The sequence below is a fragment of the Acanthopagrus latus genome, chromosome 17 (genome assembly GCF_904848185.1).
Source record: "Acanthopagrus latus isolate v.2019 chromosome 17, fAcaLat1.1, whole genome shotgun sequence".
NCBI classification, from domain to species: domain Eukaryota; kingdom Metazoa; phylum Chordata; class Actinopteri; order Spariformes; family Sparidae; genus Acanthopagrus; species Acanthopagrus latus.
In genome coordinates, this window is record NC_051055.1 from 8800066 (window position 1) to 8805943 (window position 5878).

General features: G+C 43.5%; 1 long non-coding RNA gene across 1 annotated transcript; it reads left to right on the plus strand.

Moving 5' to 3' along the window:
- The first annotated feature begins 1661 nt into the window (after positions 1 to 1661).
- Positions 1662 to 5499, plus strand: LOC119005404. Its single transcript, XR_005070492.1, has 2 exons — positions 1662 to 3969; positions 5257 to 5499. It is a non-coding gene; the product is annotated as an uncharacterized LOC119005404 (long non-coding RNA).
- The last annotated feature ends 379 nt before the right edge of the window (positions 5500 to 5878 follow it).

Sequence of the window (5878 nt, forward strand, 5' to 3'; positions counted from 1 at the left end):
CAAATCAACCAGAATCTCACTTTTTGAAGTGTCTTAGCATCATTTTTCCCAAAACACAGAAACTAAGGTGAACAAACAAACTAGCCCATCACAACTACACTCCGGCTGGCAGGCTCGCTAACGAAATAGCCTTAGAAAAAAGCAGTTCTTTTCATTTATTCCTGTAAAGTCAATGATGATCCAACATGCTGTAGCAATTAGATGAAGATATTTTCATGTTTTAATCTTAATTAAACTTTTTTATTCAGATTGTAATGTGATTTGAAAAACAAGACCCTCCTCGTCTCTCTCAGCTGCCTACTCGAGCCTGTGGACGATTTGTTTAATGTTGCTGTACTACCAATTTCTTCATGAAGGACTTGAATCAGATTTTCCGTAACAGTCCCAAAGATGGGACTTTATGCACGCTGTTATGCTCAGCTAACAGAGAGCAACCGTAGCTAATGTTAGTTTAGAAATGGAGTCTGCTACCATAAACGACTGGCTTCCACCACAACACCCCTTCAACAACTGGGATCTTATGTCGTACCATGTAGCTAGAGTGGGAATTAGCTGAATCCGATCCTTAAGGAGAAAATAATGTTGTATTCTTGTGGGTAAGTTATCTCTGCAGTTTCTAGCAGTAGTTTAATTTGTTTGATTGAAGAGGTTTTATCTTACGTAAGACAAATATTGACATGTAGTTATTTGAAGATTAATGCATCTAACCAGCTTGTTAGTTCTAATGGACAAGAAATGTGACAGAGAAACTAGAACTATTTGTAGTGTTTCCCGATGGCCTTTAGATCCAAATATCAAGTGAAGTAACTGTCTTTGTATTATTTGTGTTAAGTCTGTGACCATCATTGCTAACCAGGCACCCAATCAAGGTTTTAATATTTATGCACTTCACCCTCTCTCTTTTCAACTTCCTGTAGCTGCTGCTCTCTGCCTTTGACACCAGTGTTGGTCCTGTCCTTTGTATCAGTCCCTATCAGGCCAGATAACTCAAGTTTACTTCTTCACTGTTATTATTGGCACAGGGATGATATTTGTCTGTGTGTGATCTCTGCGTGGGCGCCGACTCAGGATCGCTGAAGGCACATGCAAATCAGCTATATTTAGATGAACCCCGGTGTCCTTGACATTAATCACAGTCCATAACCAAAGGCATCATTTCATCTTAAATCTGGCTGAACAGAGCATTTTCAGCCGAATGAAAGAGTGCCGTGCCCTCCGCCTCTTTCATTAGAATAAAGCACACGGAGCCCCCTTCGAAATTGACAGGCATCAACGTTGACAAGCAGGGAAAATTAAGCATGCGTGTAATTTATTGATATCGCAACTTTGTTTACCTTTTGTGCCTTGTCATCACGGGGAGAGACGCGGCGAGTCATCCTCCACACGACGCAATCTGAATGATTGAATGCAGCATGCTAAGAGGGGGAATTAAAGGCAGAACAAATGACCTTGGTGATCAGACAAAAAAAGGCCGGTTCATAAAAAGCCATTTGCATCGGCCCTGATTGATATCTCACCATGGATCGCCCTGTCAGTCGCCGGTCAAAACTTGCGATTTGGAATTTAGTGCTCGGTCAATTTTGCTCTCTCCTTCTTTTTTTTTTTAAAGATTTTAATTAGTAAATGAACTGCTCCTATGGACGGATGATTGATGCCCCGAATAAACCGTCTGCCTTCAGTGTGAGTGAATGAGTGTGTGCGTATGTAAGCAAGCATGTGAATGATGCAGATGATGTATAACGATCATCTGGGGAAAGAGCGGGCCCGAACGAGGAACAGCCATTACATTAGTGTTTCAGAATGTGATATAGAGGGAAGGGTCACTGTGTTTAACCAGTATTAAATGCTAATTGGACATATTACGTACTGGTAGCTTGTCAAAATAGAGGCATTTGATTTAAGTGATTGCGGAAGGGGGCCTTAAGCTAATGTCATAATGCATTTTTAAGCAATACTGATGTGTTTTTTTAACAACAGCTGCACGAATTCTATTTTTTTTTTTTTTTTGTGCCATGTAGGAAGAAATAAAATTAGAGCACTGGAACTTATATATATTTGTCATACATCCTCCATTTCTCTTACAACATGATGGTTTTGAATAGTTTTTACTTTTAACTGCTGTTTAGTAACCTCATTTTTTTTTTTTTTTTTTTTTTTCCCCTGCCTTTTGTCCGTTTGGGAACATTGAATGTGCAACCCAGCTTTCCATTGTACATTGGATCAGTGCTTATAGGGATTGATACCCTCATGGCGGTGTCCTATTGGTCGCAGAAGAGCCCGTATAAATCATCCGCTGGGCGCTGATATACAAACTGCATGATGAATGCATACTGACCTAATGATGAAAACAATTATTTGGGCTTTTAACTTTTTTTTTTTTTATCTCCGTGCAAAATGGAGCCATTTTGGAGACAGAAATGGTGACAAATAACGGTAAGAGGCCGTGAAACGCTGCCGTTCACACTTTCCGAGATTAACGTCATTTGTATCAGTTTAGTGCCGGAGGGGCCAAACTGCATGATGAAGGAGGTCTGGATTGGCCCTCCGCTACAACCGAGGAAGGAGTAAGTGTGAAGAGAGCGAGGGGGGAAAGTGGGATGTAGTGGATATAAGGGTGTGTTTGTCATGAGGGGCCGGGGAGGGAGGGACGATTCCTGGGTCAAAGGTGGATCTAAAGCAACAGAAACAGGGGAGCGTTACATTTCCTCCGGCCACCCTTAAATAATGTCCGCAGGCCCAAGTTATTAACCTCTTTAAAGCCCACAGAGCAGAGTAGCGCAAGCCTCCAGTCAGGCCTGGTCGCGGTCAGGGGACAGATAGCAGAGATAATAGAAGTGCACATGGAGGAACAATGCGCTGGTGTATCTAGGGATAGGGGAAAGAGTAACACAAGTGAGGAGAACAGCACCAAATAAAAGGAGAATAATCCCAGGCACAGATAATCAATGGAGAGATGAAGAGAGGGGAATGAGAAATGCACCTGAATTTTCTGCCTTACTTTTTTTGATTCTATTTGTAATAGAGTTTATGATGTGTTATTCCTGCCCTGCATAGTGGCTGGGGCGGTGTGAGACGGTGTGCAGCTCCGAGGGGTGTTGTGGAGGCTAAGGATGCTGGTTCACGGAGGGTTCACCCATTACCCAGGCCCTGCAGCCAGCTGGGGGGCTAACCAGGATGATCAGCGCGAGCCACAGCCTGCACAGGCCCCAATGATTTTCACATCAAGCCGCCTGATGTACAGCTCCACCGTCTACCAATCGCTCTCCCATATCGATCCCCCCTTAAATGAGCCTTCCCCGCTTTGTACCATGAGCAATAATTAAAAAAGCAGCACATTGATTTTAACTAATATTATGAGAGATCAGGATGTGCACATGCTTACAAAACAGCTAAGGCGCTTCGGCTACCATCGGCAGCAGAAAAACAAAGCGGTGTGGAGGTGGGGGGGGGCTGATTAGATTCAAGGTAACAAAAGGATGCAAACATACAGAAATCACTGCAAAAGTCTTTAGCCGGTGTTGTGAAACACATAAGATGCTACCAAAGGCTCTGCAGAGACATCACGATAGAGCTGGGGGGTACTTTGAAATTCCTCTCTGCAGCATACGATACGTCACACAGGGGAATAAAACATCCCACAAGCCAACAAGGACTACGAATGTAGGATTTATGAGAATATACACGTGCAATATTTGAAGCTGAAAGCGTTCATTTAACACATCTGAACCAAAGCTCACAAATGAGGTCGCAAATGCTGCGATCTGCTGCAACTTGTGCTGAAAATCACGTGCTTTTGCAATATCGGCTTGTCAAAATCAAAAGAAAGACAGCCGTGTTTGCGATGAGGCACCTATCAGACTATGCAGGGGGATTACATATGTTGATATTTATGGACATGTTCGGCCTATATTAATTACGCAACGGAGAGATGACAAGAAATAAAGGGAGAAAACGATGCAGGCACGACAGGTAGGTTGCAGTTTTTTGTGGATATCTCGTTCGCCCCTTGGCCGCCGGGACGCCATGAAAAATCTGAGAGACGTGAGAGAAATTAGCTCATTTCATAAAGAAACGTCTAATTCTTCAGTTTACCTGAAAAGACTCAAAACCACCAAATTTGAAAAACATGACCTGAGTGAAAGACAAGTAAATGTTCAGTAGAAACAGGCATCATAATTACAAATCCATCATACTTCAGAAATACAGCACTGGTCAACTTGAACCCTCTGAGCATTAAAACAATTAACATGTCCGCTACGTCACGCTACGTATCTATCATGCTTGAGGTACGGTAGCAGTGCTTAAGCTCCCAAGCCTTTCGCAAATTGTTTGTGGCAGCAGAAAACTCCACTTACAGTCAAAATAACGTACCGTCTCCATCCTCAATGACACCGCGGAAGAAAGGAACCAAACGGGCATTAAATAAAGGGCCTCACCAGAGCACTCTCCGCCTGCTCACTGCCCTCTGTTTCACTGCGCATTTGTGGCCACCTCTGAAAATGTAAATGAGAGTCTTCCGACATTAAAGCCTCAAACACAGAGGCTCGACATATGCTGTGACACCGCGGACGCTTTAATGTGATAAGTTAGTGTCGCACACGGGAGGTGGGGGGGGGCGGGATTCCCTGGCTGCTCGGCGGCTGAGGTTGATGGTAAGCCCCCAGTGGACACTCTGCTGTACTCGGCCATTGTGGCTCTAACTCCGGCAACGAGGGCCATTAAAGGCTCCCATAAAGTGGCCGAGGGCCCGGGCCCCCCAGCTCCGCAGTGCCTCGCGCTTATGCGGCACGCAGGCATCCCATAATCCTTAGCATATGGCCCGCGAGTGTCGACAGGCATGAAATTACATCAAGGGCATTTTTTGATAACTGTCGATACTCTCACAAAGACGGTCAGCCTTATTGACGCCAAAGTCAAGGGCTGCTGTGTTTGTGTGTGTGTGTGTGTGTGATGAGGAGGGGGAGTTGTCTGGGTGATGAGGGGCCTGCAATGTCAGACAGATGCCAGTGAGAACTGATCCAGAGGGAGCCTGATCTTTATTGATATGAGTAAATTGATATTGATAAGGATTTGGATTGCTATGGATTGCGTTAAGCAGCAGTATAATAGAGAGGTCCTCAAAAAGGATTGCGGTCAGAGAGTCACTTCAATAGACAAGTTTTTTTGGCCCCCTTATTGTTGAATTTCAGTCATTCTAATCCAACGAGTAATTGCGATTTCTGTCTTTTTCTCTCCTTTTTTTCCCCTCCCCCTCAGTTTCAACTGAACCTGGGACAGACAAAGTCCACCAGAACGCTTCTCTGCTTGTGGATCCACTTAATTCCATGTTAACACGTAGATAAACAGTAATCCAATCTTCAAAACAGCTTTGTTTTGTTTTTTTTTTTAATTGGTTGTCTCACCTCACAGACAATTTTTTTCCTCAAATGTTCTCAACCCTTAAGGAAAGCTTTATTTCTCTAGATTTTTATTTCAACATTAAAAATCACCACATTTGGAGGGACGTGTTTTTCTCTGATGATGAAGGATGTACCTGTGACTGACATGCAGAAATTGAAAGGACACATTTGAGAAACATTCACATTAGTCAAAATGTTTCTAAAAATGTTTGTTTAAGTGCAAAAAAAAAGCAAAGTTAGAACATCAAAGTGGAAATACTTCCCATCTGGTAACACAGTGGCTCTATACGATCTTTGCACGTGTGTCATGATGGCAGCGGGGATAAACATCGTTTCCTACAGTGGAGGTAAAGGCCATGAAAATGTCAGGGTCACATCACATCAGAGACCTCTGTGTGACTGGAGGACGAGTGTCGGTGGAGTGGCCCTGAAAACGGGGCAATATGCATATATGCAATTACAGTATACTATACTGCCAC